The sequence below is a fragment of the Saimiri boliviensis genome, chromosome 11 (genome assembly GCF_048565385.1).
Source record: "Saimiri boliviensis isolate mSaiBol1 chromosome 11, mSaiBol1.pri, whole genome shotgun sequence".
Classification (NCBI taxonomy): Eukaryota; Metazoa; Chordata; class Mammalia; order Primates; family Cebidae; genus Saimiri; species Saimiri boliviensis.
In genome coordinates, this window is record NC_133459.1 from 114,791,917 (window position 1) to 114,806,370 (window position 14,454).

Here is a 14,454-nt window from a genome sequence, read left to right on the forward strand (position 1 = left end):
GAACATAGATCCCTCTCAGCCTAATGGCTTCCCAGTGACTTTTTTTTTTTTAACATAACTAAATGTTACGTATTCTGGATGGGATCCTGTAATAAGGAAAGGATATTAGGTAAAAACTAAGAAAATCTGAATTCAGTGTACATTTTAGTTAATAATAATGTATGAATATTGATTCATTAATTATAACAAAGGTATCATATTAATGTTAAAATGTTAATAGAATGGAAAATTGGGTGCAAGGTGTATTAGAATTCTTTGTACTGACTCTGCAACTTTTCTGTAGATCTAAAATTGTTTTGAGACAGAAAATTTATTTTTAAAATGATTCACTTAGCATTTTGGCATTTCAATAGTTGATCATGATATACTTGTCCCTTGGTTAACCCAAAATTCCTAAAGAGATAACTAATAAAAGTGAGGCTGGAATTCCTCAGAGCCACACTTTCTTCTGAGGAAGTCTACCTGTGACATCTCCCCCCAAACCCCCCACACAGAGTATCCCCTCACAGTATCCTTTCACAGCCAACGTTCCCACAAGACAAGTACAGCTGTTCCTCCCTATCCCTGGAGGACACTGGTTCCAGGACCTTCCTGTGATACCAAACTCCAAGGGTGCTCAAATCCCTGATATAAAATGGCATGGTATTTGTATATAACCTGTGCATATCCTCCCGTATACTTTAAATCACCTCTAGGTGACTTATAATGGCTAATACAATGTAAATGCTATGTAAATAGTTGTTAATACTGCATTGGTTAGGGAGTAATGAAAGAAAAAATGCTGTACATGTTCAATATAGGCACAATTTTAAAAATATTTTCCATCTGAGGTTGGTTGAATGCATGGATGCATAGTGCATGGATACTGAGGACCAGCTGCAGTCTCTACTTCACCTCTCACTCACTTTTCAATCCACTGCAGTCATGTGTCCACCCAACAAGCACGCAAAGCCCACATCCTCAGTCTTCATCTTACTTAACCTGAGGAAGATTGAAAGTACTGATCACTCACTACGTTAAAACTTCCAGTTTCCTTACCAGTCTCCTTAGTTCTCCTGTTATCACTCCTTCTCATTGCCTAACATAGCAAGATACTCACCTTTCACCGTTTTTTATTTTTGCCTATTAAAAGGTAATCGAAATTGAGCTTCTTGTTCAGAAGTGTTACATTAATAAACCTCTAAGTTATACAAATGGGTGAGTGTCAGCATATGAGGATGTTCCCCATGGAATGCCTTCTTCCTTTCTGCCAGAGTAATAGATCCAACTTGATCAATCACAAGTATGTTCCTGGTGGCCTTTGGCTAGAGAGTGTTGGCAATTTTTGTCCTATATATAAGTAAAATACTAAACACATTTATTTTATTGCTTATGTGATTAAGTGACTTTAAGTAAGGTAAAGAATGAGAGGAAGTTACCTGATATTTGATCTGTACATTGGCACACAGCCGGTACTTACCAAGTAATTAAACATTGCTTTATGTTGCCTATTATCCCGTTGAATCGTTTCAGCATGTTTTTTGATATTACTTATGTTATTACATATTAAACATTTACACTAAACTAGGGATTTCTCCAGGCAGAAGGAAGATTTTGCCTTGTTTTAAGAGAGTGCAAATAGGAGTCTGATTAGATGTAGCTCAGGGGCTGCTCTCACATACATTTTGGAAGCCTGAGCTTAGGGATGGCATTTGCAGTGTGTATTGCAGGATGGATACAGCACTTCAGACAGTGAGAAGATACAGATACTGAGCTAATCTGTGGAAGCAAGAGCCCATGGTTCCTTTCAGAGGGGTTTGCCCCGGTTACATCAACTCTTCCTTTATCATCTTCTACCTCAGTAAGTCTACAAATAGATATAGACAGCATCTTTGTGCAGGTGGGTTTTCTGTGGAAATTAGAGAAGGATCAAGTTTCACCTCTGGGTTCTTTCAACAAACTGGGAAAGTTTGGATTTTTGTAAGCTATTGAACTGGAGTTGTGTTTCAAGCCAATTCTGTCTAGATCTTAAAAGAAGGGAGAAATTCTAGGTTGGCATCTGTGTTGTACATGTCATCTGAAAATCAATGGAAACTTTTTGAACTCAGGTGGAGAATGGAAGTGGCTGCAACTTGACTATGAACTCTTTGAGGAGGAACTCTTCTGGTATGGTTTGGCTCTGTGTCCCCACCCAAATCTCATGTTGAATTGTAATCCCCATGTGTCAGGGGAGGTACCTGGTAGGAAGTCATTGGATCATGGAGGCAGATTTCCCCCATGCTGTTCTCATGATAGTGAGTTCTCACAGATCTGATGGTTTAAAAGTGTGTGGTGGTTCCCTGCTTGCTCTCTCTCATACTACACCATGGTAAGATGTGCCAGCTTCCCCTTTGCCTTCTGCCATGATTGTAAGTCTCCTGTGGCCTCCTAGCCATGCTTCCTGTACAGCCTGTGGAACTGTGAGTCAATTAAACCTCCTTTCTTCATAAATTACCTGGTCTCAGGTAGTTCTTTGTAGCAGTGTGAGAACGGACTAATACATCTTCCCAATCCTTGCTATTTAAATTCTAGTCCAAGGTGCAACAGGCTTGGCATCACCTGGCAGTGTATTAGAAACACAGATTTCCAGGACCAACCACAGACCTACTGAATGAGAAGCTACATTGAGTAAAATCCTCAATGCACATTGAGAAGCACTGCAAGTCCCTCATGCACCTTAGTCACTGAGGGAGAGAAAGGACAAGAGAGAAAGAAGGAGGCAATCTTATTTAAAAACTCTTACATTAGGGTTGTAAATAAATATCTTAAGTATTATTATTTTAGTAAATAAGTACTGATTTTAATGAGTAGTTTAAGACTTCATAAACAAGAAAATATTTTGAAAATTTTAAAAATTTTATGTAGTACATATGTTCCTTTTCTGTTCATTTCATTTGTTCTTTAATATATCATTGTCCCAATATTTCCCCCAACCAATTGTGTAACCTAAGTACGAGTATAGATGAAGTAGCATATAAAATTATTCTTTTATTGCTTAAGTTGACATAAAGATCCTGTGAGCTTTGACCTAAAGATAAGAACATTCATATTTTCTCTTAACTAGCTACTCAGATAGCACTGCACTGTTAATAAATTATTTTTTTTAATTTACATTTCAGGGTGTTTCTGTTGTTTGTTATCATTGTTATTTTTAATATTCTCCACCAGAGCTGAGCACTAGCTTTAATTCATTCTGTTTGGTAGAAAATAATTTTTCAAAAATCAAACTGTGTTAAGTCCATACCCAAATTTATAATTTGAGCTCCCTTAAAGTTCTAAAAAAAAAAAAATTATAAGAATCCTCCAAAACTTTTTTCAGCCTTAGGTAAGCTTAAAGAAAAACTAGAGGTCAGAATTATATGTGATAATGAACCTTGTGAGGAAATAATCTGGTTGATGTAAGTACTTTGGGAATTCTAAGTACTGGGTTGGCCCTTATCCTTCTTAGCAAAGATAAGTGAATGTTTGAAGTGCTCACATGCCTGTGACCTCAAAAACACAATAAACAAAGGGCACAAACCTGGAAGGGTAAAGAACTTACTGAAATTTAATTAAAATTCTCCTTAATGTTTGCTGAAGAGCAAGAATTTCTCCAAGATATTCAACTATTATCTACACATTTTTACTTTCAGGAAATCAAAAGTTATGTGAGGACTTCACATCTTATAAAACATATTTGTCATGGAAAATTCTATTTTTGATTGAAACTGTTGAATATTTTTATTTAAATACATATCATGTAAATCACTGAATCTGGACGTTCATCGGCCTTGTACAAATTATCCTGCCACAGTATTTGGTGTGAAGGGTCTCATTAGTTAGACTTTGGGCTTAGAATTCTATTTGTAGCCTGCATAAAATAAAGAGTGCCCCTAGTAGAGACAATTCCAAACACACCAGAAAGCCTTGTTCTTCCTTCCACAGAATCATTACTAGGCAATTGTTATTTATCCTTAACTTATAAAGACTTCCTTTCCAACCTAGATTACTTACCCACAATTAAATAGTATTTTTAAACACTAGCTTGAAAATTAATGTGTCTTGGAGGCAGAGAGGTTAATAAGTAGACACATAAAGCAAGTGTTTCAAATGTATTTTAGGATAAAACTTTATATCCAGTATTCTAAAGCCATGGAGAATTGTTGGCTCTTTTTTTGGGCAATGGATCCAGAAGGACCCAGCAGGGGATTTTGCTCATTGCTTTCCTTCTACAAGTTTATATTCTTTAAGTGAAGCTATTGTGAGTACCACCATTCAGATCAAACACATTCATACAATTTTAAGTAACATTTTTATTACTATATAACATGCAGAAGTTTGTACGATTAATATGAATTTCCACAAAGTAAACTCACCCATATATCCAGCACAGATCAAGAAATACGACATTGCCAGCATCCCAAAGGTCTCTATTCCGCCCTCTCCCAGTCCTTACTGAACCCCCACCCCTGTCCAAGGTAACTTTTAACATCACAGATTAGTTTTGCTTATTTTTGAACTTTATGTAAATGCAGTCATATGGCATTAACTCTTTTGTATCCAGCTTCTTTCCAGCAACAATGACATGAGTTCAAGCAATTCATCAACATTACTGCATGCAACTGTAGTTCATACATTCTCACTGCATGTAATATTGCAGAAATATATAACGATTTCTTTTCCTACTCTATTATTGATGATACTTGGGCTGTTTCCAGTTTAAGGCTATCATGAATCATGCTGCTACATATATAGTTTCAAAACAAAAGTAATCTAATCAGTTTCAATAAGAAAAAGTTTGGTAGATACTTTTTTCATCATTAATTTCAACTAAAAAAAAAGAAGCTACTGGATTAGACAGAGCAGAGATGAACCTTTAAATCTAATAGTCTATACTGCTACAATATCTAAATACCACATCTTTCTTTTCATAAAAAGTAGTCTCTACAGAGCCAGCTCATTAGTTTCCTATTTCTGCTGTAACAAATTACTACAAATTTAGTGGCTTCAAACAATACAAATTTGTTCACTCATCCTTCTGGACGTCTGTGGTCCAGAATGGTCTTGTGGACCAAAATCAAAGCATTGGTCGGGCTGCATTCCTTCTAGAAGCTCTCAGAGAGAATCTGTATCTTGCCTTTCCCAGCCTGTAGAGGCTGCCCACATTTCTTGTCTCCTGGCCTCCAGCCAACAATCCCATCACACTGCCAGCTGCATCTCCAGCCACATCTCCTCTGACTCTTCTGCCTCCCTCCTTTCTTTTTAAGGACTCCTGCGATTACACTGGGCAAGCATTATGAAGATCCTTAATCACATCTTCAAGGTCTTTTTTGCCATGTAAAGTAACATATCCACAGATTCTAGGGATTAGGACATGGACATCTTTGGGGGTCATTATTCAGCCCACCACTCTAACTCTCTGAAATTACATTCTGCTCCCATTCCCCAGTACACTCTGGCCTTGACACCTCACCAAAGTAACACGGTAACTCAATGTCCTTTCGTTCTATGATCTCAACTCCCAGACATTTACAACATACGCTCTTTGAGGAGAGGAACTGGCCAGGCTCTGTGCTGTTTCCCCACCACCAGCACAATCGCTGATACTCAGTGTTTACCCAGTAAATGTTGGTTGGTTGACTGGAGAGACAGCATTCCTCACATCCTCATATCTTCTCCCTGGTAGATGAGAAGCAGCAGCATGTGACATTCAGTGACTTGGGACAGCTGCCTGCAAGTACAGTTTTTTCCATATTCTGGTTATAACCAAACCACTTGAGAACTCTCTGTGCCTCAGTTTCCTCATCCAAAAAAATGAGATGGCTGGCAAAGGTAATATCTAGAGTATCTTGCCAGCATTAATATCCATTTTAAATGGAAACAATGCTTATGATACATTGTAAAGTGAAAAGGGCAGAATGCAAAATTCTGTAAATTGTATGATTTAAACTGACTATAAAGTTATACACCAAACAGACCTAAGATGTTAACCAAAGGAGAAACTGAGGGTATATAGGGTATTCTGGCACTCTGCACTAGGTTCCCAATTTTTCTGCAACTTTAAAACAGCTGTAAAATAAAAAGGTTATTTTTTAAAAGTTGCTTGGCAACAAGCCTAGATTATAAACTCTTTGAGGGCAGGCCTCATGTTCTCTCTCATATTTGTTTACATAGAACCTACAATAATACTTCACACAAAGTATCCAATAAGCATTGACATATTAAAAAAAAAAAAAACAAAACTATTTCTGTGGATTTCAGATTAGTACAGACCCAGTCTTTAGCACTCTTCTTGGAAATGTGAAATAAGCTTTGCTGTATGTTAAGGTAAAGGCCCACTGGGCTTGATGAAATCACTGGTCATCAAGGAATGAGATCATGGTTGTAAAAAGATGCCTCAGAAGAGGAGTGAAAGGGACCAGAAAGGAGACATGTAGTTTGGACAGGCATATTTCATCATTTTTTATATATTTGAAAAATGAAAATAAAATGTATTCATGATTCTCAGTGGGGTAAGGATGGATGTCGAAGGCATGTATACGGAGTTCATATGTATAAGTCTGGATGCATATCCAAAACTGGTTGGAAATTATGGCGTTATCATTTGCACGGATTTTTAAAGTTTGAAAAACATTTGATTAAATTATTGAGTTCTCTAGTAAGACCAATTACTTACAAGATTAAGCTACCTATTAAGCAGCGATGATTATGAATTTCACTGTCTCTAGATCCACTGATCATCTCTAAACTGTTTGCTATGGTCTGAATGTCACCGTTCCTGACAAAATTCACACGTTGAAATCCTACCCCCCAAGGTTGGTAGGATGGGATTAGGAGACGGGGACTTTGCAAAGTGATGAGGAAGGTGACCTTGTGAATAAGATTACTGCTCTTATAAAATAGGCCCACAAAGGCTCATTCACCCCTTCGGCCATGTGAGGATGCAGTAAGACATCTTCTGTAAACCAGGATGTGAAACCTGGAAGCAGGTCTTCACCAGTCAGTGAATGTGCCAGCCCCTTAATCTTGGACTTCCCAACCTCCAGAACTGTGATAAATAAATTTCTATGGTTTATAAGCTACTCAGTCTAAGGTATTTTGTTATGGAAGTCCAAACAGACCAAGACAGTGTTTATATAATCTCAGTCCTAATAAATTAACTTTATAAATGCTTAGGTAATGATTAAAGAATTATGCATAGAGAAAATTATGCATACATTAAAGAAATTGAACAACTAAGCATCATCATATTTGTGTGGCAAGACCATGGATCACATTTCTTTCTCTTTTATTTCAGTAAGCAAGTTATATCTCTATGATGAAAATAAAATTAATATTTAAGATCTATTTAAGAGTCTATACATAAAGATTTTTTATATATAAAATTGTAGTTTGAGCAATTAATATAAATCTGTATGCATAATAACATTTATAAGATTTTTAAACAGTGTTTAGAGGCCATTTCTTGATTTCTTCTCCACCCCTCCCTTCAAACCTGCTTCTTAGTCTTTCCCATGTTACGACCACCATTATCCCATTTGCTCAAGCCAAAATCATAAAAAAATCATCATTTATTGAGCCTTTTCCCTCACTTCCCTGTAAGCAGTCTATCAACAACTACTGTCGACTCTACCTGTAAAATGTGTCCTGAATCCATCTAACTCTCTTCATCTCTACAGTCACCACTTCTGTTTGAACCAATGTTTTACAAACTGTAAACTGCCACCCATTGCTGAGTCACAAAATCCGTTTTGTGGGTGACAACCAGCATTTCTTCTTTTACAGTGAAAAAGAACAGAAAAATTCAGAGGGCATCATTCATGGTAAGGGTATTGTCTCATTAAATTTTTGCTACGTATAATGTGTTCATGTGTGGAGTCACCACACAAAACATGTTTCCTCCTGTGGATTGTGGAACAAAATGTTTGAATCCCTAAATTGAGGTCCACATCATTTCTCACCAGGACTGCTTAAAACCTGGAATGCTTATTCTTGGCACAATAAGAAGCCAAACACTTTACTAATGGCCTAAGGACCCAGCGTAGTCTTATGCCTCCTTCCTCTCCACCCACGTCTTCATCTCTCATCCTCCTCACGCATGCTCCAGTCACACAGCCTGCGTTTCATTGAACGCACCAGTCTCCCCACCTCCAGGACTCTGTACTTGCCATTTCCTCTGCATAGACTGTTCTTCACAATACTTGCCGATGCTCCTGCCCAGTCTTAGCACAAGTGTCCTCTCCACAAAATGACCTGTTTAAATGCCCCAATTTCCACTTTCTTCTATTTATGTCATGTTACCTATTATTATCTGGAATTGTGTTATGTTTATTTCCTTTTTCAGATTTCTTTACTGCCCATCTCTTTTTGCTAGAATATTTAAGTTCAAAGAGAGCAAAGTCTTCCTTGTCTGCCTCCTTCACTGATAAATATTCAGAGACTAAAATAAAGCCTGGTACATAGTACATACTGAATACATATTTATTTTTCACTTTTTATTACTGAGTAAATATTTTTGATTGACTTCCTCTCTGGTGACTCACTAAATGTGAAACACTATGCCATACCTAAGGATCGAAGATGAAAGACACTCTGCAGAATCATTTGATTTGCTTTTCCTTGTTCCTGTATTCGGGCTGCTATCACAAACTATCATCAAATGGGTGCTCATAAATAATATAAACAAGCAACAGAAATGTCTCACAGTTCTGGACGTTGAGAAGTCCAACATCAAGCCTCCGGCCAATTTGTTGTCTGAGGACTCACTTCCTCGTTCACAGACAGCTGTCTTCTCACTATAATCTCACGGGGGTGAGGGATCCCTCTAAGCATCTTTTATAAGGGCACTAATCCCATTCATGAGCGCTCATCCTCATGACCTAATCACTTCCCCAAAGCCCTGCCTCCTAATATCATTATCATGAGGGTTAGAATTTAATATATGAATTTGGGGGAGATATAAGCATTCAGTTAATTGCAACCTCTATTCCCTGCCAGACGCTAAGCTCCCTGTGGGCAAAAACCCTGGCAGTTCACCATTTATACCCTTTCCCTTGCATGGTGCCTGATACGTAGGAGGTTAATTTTTTTAAGTGAATGAGATCTTGAATTTGCGGTAGCCCCAAAACACAAGAGTTGAACAATGTTCCAGCAGGTCTCTGTATCCTGGTTTAAGCATAGAAAATGTAAACATTTGCTTTGATCTAGGGTAAGGATATTTAGGAGTTGAGCTAATGGCTAGAAAGTCACGAAAGGGGTAGACGATGGAATGTAGACTTCTAGCTTCACTTTTTAAATAAACAGCTTAGATTCCTTTTCAAAAATAATGGCTCAAAAATCGCATTTAGAGTAGTGATTTTTAAAGAAGAAAATTACAGTATTGTTACATCTATTTTTTCACTCCATTCTTTAGAACATAAATCCTAATTAGTATTTAGTTTTGCTTATTACAAAGCTAAGGAATCCTCTACATTTTTCCCTAGAACATGCAGACATCTCACTTTCCTTCATGCTATGGTGCCTTAGAACAGGGGTCCCCAAACACCAGGCCAATTCGCGGCCTGTTAGGAACTGAACTGCACAGCAGGAGATGAGCAGTGGGCCAAAGTGCATTACCACTTGAGCTGTGCCTCCTGTCAGATCAGCAGGGCATTAGATTCTCATAGGAGTGCGAACCCTACTGTGAACGGCACATACGAGGGATCTAGGTTGCGTACTCTTTGTGAGAGTCTAACTAATGCCTGGTGATCTGCAGTGGAACGGTTTCATCCTGAAACCATCCTCTCTATCCTGTCCCATGGAAAAATTGTCTCCCATGAAACTGGTCCCTGGTGCCAAAAAAGGTTGGGAACTGCTGCGTAAGAGAGTCAATTGTAAAAATCAGGAATGGATCTACTATCGATAATTATCGCCAATCAGATAAAGACCAATAATGTTACAGGAAACAAGTATACCAGCCAAGTCACAGACAATAAACATTGTCATCATAACGTGCCCATCTGATTTCATCCTGGCCTTGACTCTCCATAAAGCCCGCCAAATAATCCCAGCAGTCTACACATAGGGTCACAAAGAACACTGAAATCTTATAAAAAGTCCTAATCTCGTGGAAAATCCTAATACTGAGTCAATCCAGGTAATTGACCCATTAGTGATGGACTGGCTTCTCAAGATAATTAGAGGATTCAGATTGGTTTTGGTGAGAGGAGGCTAAATAACATCATTTACATTTCTGTTAATCATCTATTTTCTGATGATTATATTTAATTGTGGGAAACAAAGAAAATGAGTTCTATATTTGGATGCCATGAGGAAGTTTACATCTTTTAAAGGTTAACACTAGGGAGAATATTAAAAAATTCAACTTGGCTTCAAGTACTGTGGGAAAGTACATCATTAAAACTTTATCTCTTTCCCCTAAGAATGTTAAAGCACAGAGCAAATATTACAGCCTTTTTGGCTAGGTTCATTGATTGCCACTGATACTGTCTCCTCTTGCAAGAGAGACAGATGGAGTCATAAACAAGTGGCCTCATTCAAGGGCATACGGTCACAATCAAAATTGGAATTTACACCACCTCCAAAAATGTACACACTTGAAATTAGTATTCTGGAATTGGCTGATAGGAATTTGCGCATAGCCTACCATACCCTGGGCTACATGCCCTAACCTTGATTCTAATTCCATAACTTTTTCTTTGCTTTGCTTTTTTTTTTTTTTTTTTTTTTGAGATGGAGTCTTGTCCTGTCGCCCAGGCTGGAGTGCAGTGGTGCGATCTTGCCTCACTGCAACCTCTGTCTCTCGTTAGTTCAAGTGATTCTCCCACCTCAGCCTCCTGAGTAGCTGGGCCTGCAGGTGTCCGCCACCCCACCTGGCTAATTTATTGTGTTTTAGTAGAGACGAGGTTTCACTGTGTTGCCCAGGCCAGTCGCGGACTCCTGAGCTTAGGCAATCCACACATCTTGGCCTCCCAAAATGCTAGAATTGTAGGCGTGGGCCAGCCCATAATTATTGAATGATAGAATTTGAAAGAAAAGTGGCCTTCAATTCAACCAGTTCAGCTCCTCACTTTCCAGATCAAAAAACAAAAGCCAGCCAGGTGAAAGCACTTGCCTAAAATGCCTACTAGGAGGTAATGAAACCAGAACTGGGATCCAGGTTTCTAGAGTCTCAGATGAAAAGACTTTCTATGTTATTATTTAAAACATCAAAGTCTGTTCTAAAGCCTGTAGTGGGCTCTGCACCCACTACTTGCCCTGTTCAATGCAGGTGAGAGGAACTAATTTCTTTGACCTCTGCGCTGAGAGAAAACACAGCAGCTTGGCCACGGCCCTACTTATTTGGGACAGGAGGTTCTGAGATCCAGGTTGCCAATAAATAATGAATTTATTTATCTTGGTGGTTCCAGGAATTCATGTGATGATCTAACAGGTAAGTACTCAATAAATGTTAAAATAATTTAATGAGAGCTTTTTTCTCTCAATTCTATCTGAACATTTTTGTTTCATTTTTAGTGAAAAAATAAAAAGAACCAATTCCCTCACCATGTGGTCCTAAGAATGAATAGAATACAGACCATAAGGAAAGAGCCTCTAGGCCAAATCACCGCAAACACAAGTGCCTGCAGCTGGATGAACATGGAGTCGACAGTGACACCCATCTGGTGAACCGTGAGGTTGAATAGATAGGGTAGGGTTATAAATATCAAGAACCTTAGATCCGGCTTAAGGAATTCAGACTTGGGAGTGGAGTACTGGAAGTTTTCAGCAGGACTATGATAAAAATTTCAGATGCATTCTAAAATGGTGACTCCATTGGTAGCATATGTGATGGAGGGAAGACCAATTAAAGTTGAAGACCAATTAAAAGACTGCATGGGGCCAGGTGCAGTGGCTCACGCCTGTAATCCCAGCATTTTGAGAGGCTGAGGCCAGCAGATCACTTGAGGCCAGGAGTTCGAGACCAGACTAGCCAACATAGTGAAGCCCCCTTCTCTACTAAAAATAACAAAAATTAGCCAGGTGTGGTAGCGTGCACCTGTAGTCCCAGCTACTCAGTGGCTGAGGCAAGAGAATCTCTTAAACCCAGGAAGCTGAGTTTGCAGTGAGCTGAGATCATGCCACTGCACTCCAGCCTGGGAGACAGAGCAAGACCCTGCCTCAAAAAACAAAAACAACAAAAAAATCCAGCGTGGTTGTCCAAGAGGGAATGTTTCAAAGTGCCTCTCCCTTTCTGTTTCTCCTCTTAATTCATAAACTGAAACTGGGAGCCTAACAGAGTCCCTGCAGCCTGCACCCCTGCTCCGGGATCACAGTTGCTTCTGCTCCACCCTTTAAGCTTCTGCCCTTTCTTGCACTATCCAAAGATCACCTCATGGGATTTCCAGCTCTCTGGAATCCCCTCCCACATAGTGGGAGCTCTCTTTCCCTCCTGGATTTCCCCTCTGGGGTCCCGCTTCCATATACTCTCTCGTGGAAGCTTTCTCTCTTCTCCTATTTCTCTCTCTATATATAAATCACTTTCCTGCAAGCAAACAAACAAACAAACAAAAAACAAAGACCATCTCACACAGGGAGCCAATCCTGCTGCAAGGCTGAGGTCTCCCCACTCCACAGTAGCCTCTAGCTACTGGACTTCAGAGAAAGGCCTTATTCTTTGGGCCTCTTGCTATCATCTCTAGACCTTTCTCTAGCTCCTTGACTTGACAGGGCTGAGCTGGGGAACAGTGAATCATGGGATCAGCTCATTGGAACCTGAAAGGGTGGTGAGGAAACCATGGGTCAGCAACCAGTCAGGAACCCGGAATATCCAGATGCAAGGGGTCAAGGCAAGACATTGGGTCAGAAACCTGAAAAGTAATAAAAACCTCAACAGTGTGGCACTTGGAGAGAGCTTTTTCTTTCTTCCAGATTTTTTCTTTCTGGGAGAAACTGCACAACACTGCCATTATGTTAAAAGTCTATCACAGGCGCTACCATTCTTCTAATTATGATGCCTTCTCTTTTCTCATTCATGGCAAATGACTGCAGCTCCCCACATTCTGACATCACAGCCCAGTGGCAACTGTCCCCTCTCCATGCCACAGCCTTATTCGTTAGATTGTTTTTCTAAATTTCTTCACCTCTCTCTCTCTCTGATATTTCTCAGGTCAGCCCTTTTATTTATCTTCCTTGTCCCAGGCCAGCCGTCAGGCTTAACTACTTTGCAGGTCCTTGGTAGTTTCTCCATCACTTAACCTCTTCTGTACTCTCATTCACCTAATTGGACAGTGAGAATCTTCCTTGAATGTCATTTAAATCATATTACTAAGCCTTCAAAGCTACACTTGTTCCTTCCTTAATTGCCTTTTAAACTAAAGCTCTTGCTAATACGATGGAGAGTTGGAAGGAACGTCACAGGTTATTTTACAGATAACAAAACTAAGACTCAGATTAAGATGCTTCTTCATGGTTACTGTAGGCTTTTAGGCACCTCACTCTTTCCAAATTGCTCTTTTCTAATTTACGATTCAACCTAAATCCTACCTTCTTATTTCCATTCGTACATCCTTTCTCCACAACACAGTGTACTTTAGAAACTGTTCATCCTCTGTACCCTCTCATGACGAGCCTGCTAGCCAGCACAGATCATGCCCGGTAGCAACTGTTGGGCAGTTTGGTTTTTGGCCTTCGTTAAATCAGGACTTGGACTCTCCTACAAGCTCATGCCCACCAGGACTACTGCTCTGCTAACGCTGCCTCCTCACGCCTGCCTCTGCACAGAGGGCAGGGTAGATGAAACACTGGTAAAACATGCTCTTGCTCAGACAGAACTTATTTTGAAACTGTGACTAAAATCATGTTCCCCACAGGTGTTTCTTCATGTGCATAGAGACAGGTGTATGTATATATGCATACACACCCACCTACCTACTTACACATACAGAGAAGCATATATAATGAATATGTACGCATTGCATTTTAACACACAAAAGTCATAAAACATTTTTTCCTTAGAGATAGGGTCTTGCTATGTTGCTCAGGCTGAACTGAAACTCCTGGGCTCAAGTGGTCCTCCCACCTCAGCCTCCCAAGTAGCAGGGGCTACAGGCACTTGCCACCATGCCTGGCTCTGAGAAAAGTTGTAACTTTTTACACTCTTGATATCATCTATAGGAATTTTACTATATTCATTTTTCCCTAAGTTCCTGTCGCCCAAAATGTATATATACATAATATTTTCTTATTTTTCCTGTTCTCTGAAGTTCTTTCTTCTTTCCTTTGGTATCATTCTTTCCAAATTTCCACCTGTCCTTTATCCTTAACAGAAATATGGCCCATCATCCAGCTTATCATCCCTCTTGCGTTTTTCTTTTCTGTACAAGTCCACTTTGAAAGTTCTCCACAGGTAATTTCTGCTGATATAATCCACGATCTGGTAAGATGACAAGACGAGATATGGTAACTGAATTTAGCCGG

General features: G+C 39.3%; 1 long non-coding RNA gene across 1 annotated transcript in view; it reads left to right on the forward strand.

Moving 5' to 3' along the window:
* The window catches only part of LOC104652223 (uncharacterized), a 62,699-nt gene that overhangs the window by 16,601 nt on the left and 31,644 nt on the right, over positions 1–14,454 (forward strand). The window contains exon 3 of the long non-coding RNA XR_745554.3: positions 7,783–7,820. This is a non-coding gene — a long non-coding RNA (uncharacterized LOC104652223). The remainder of the gene's footprint in view (positions 1–7,782; positions 7,821–14,454) is intronic.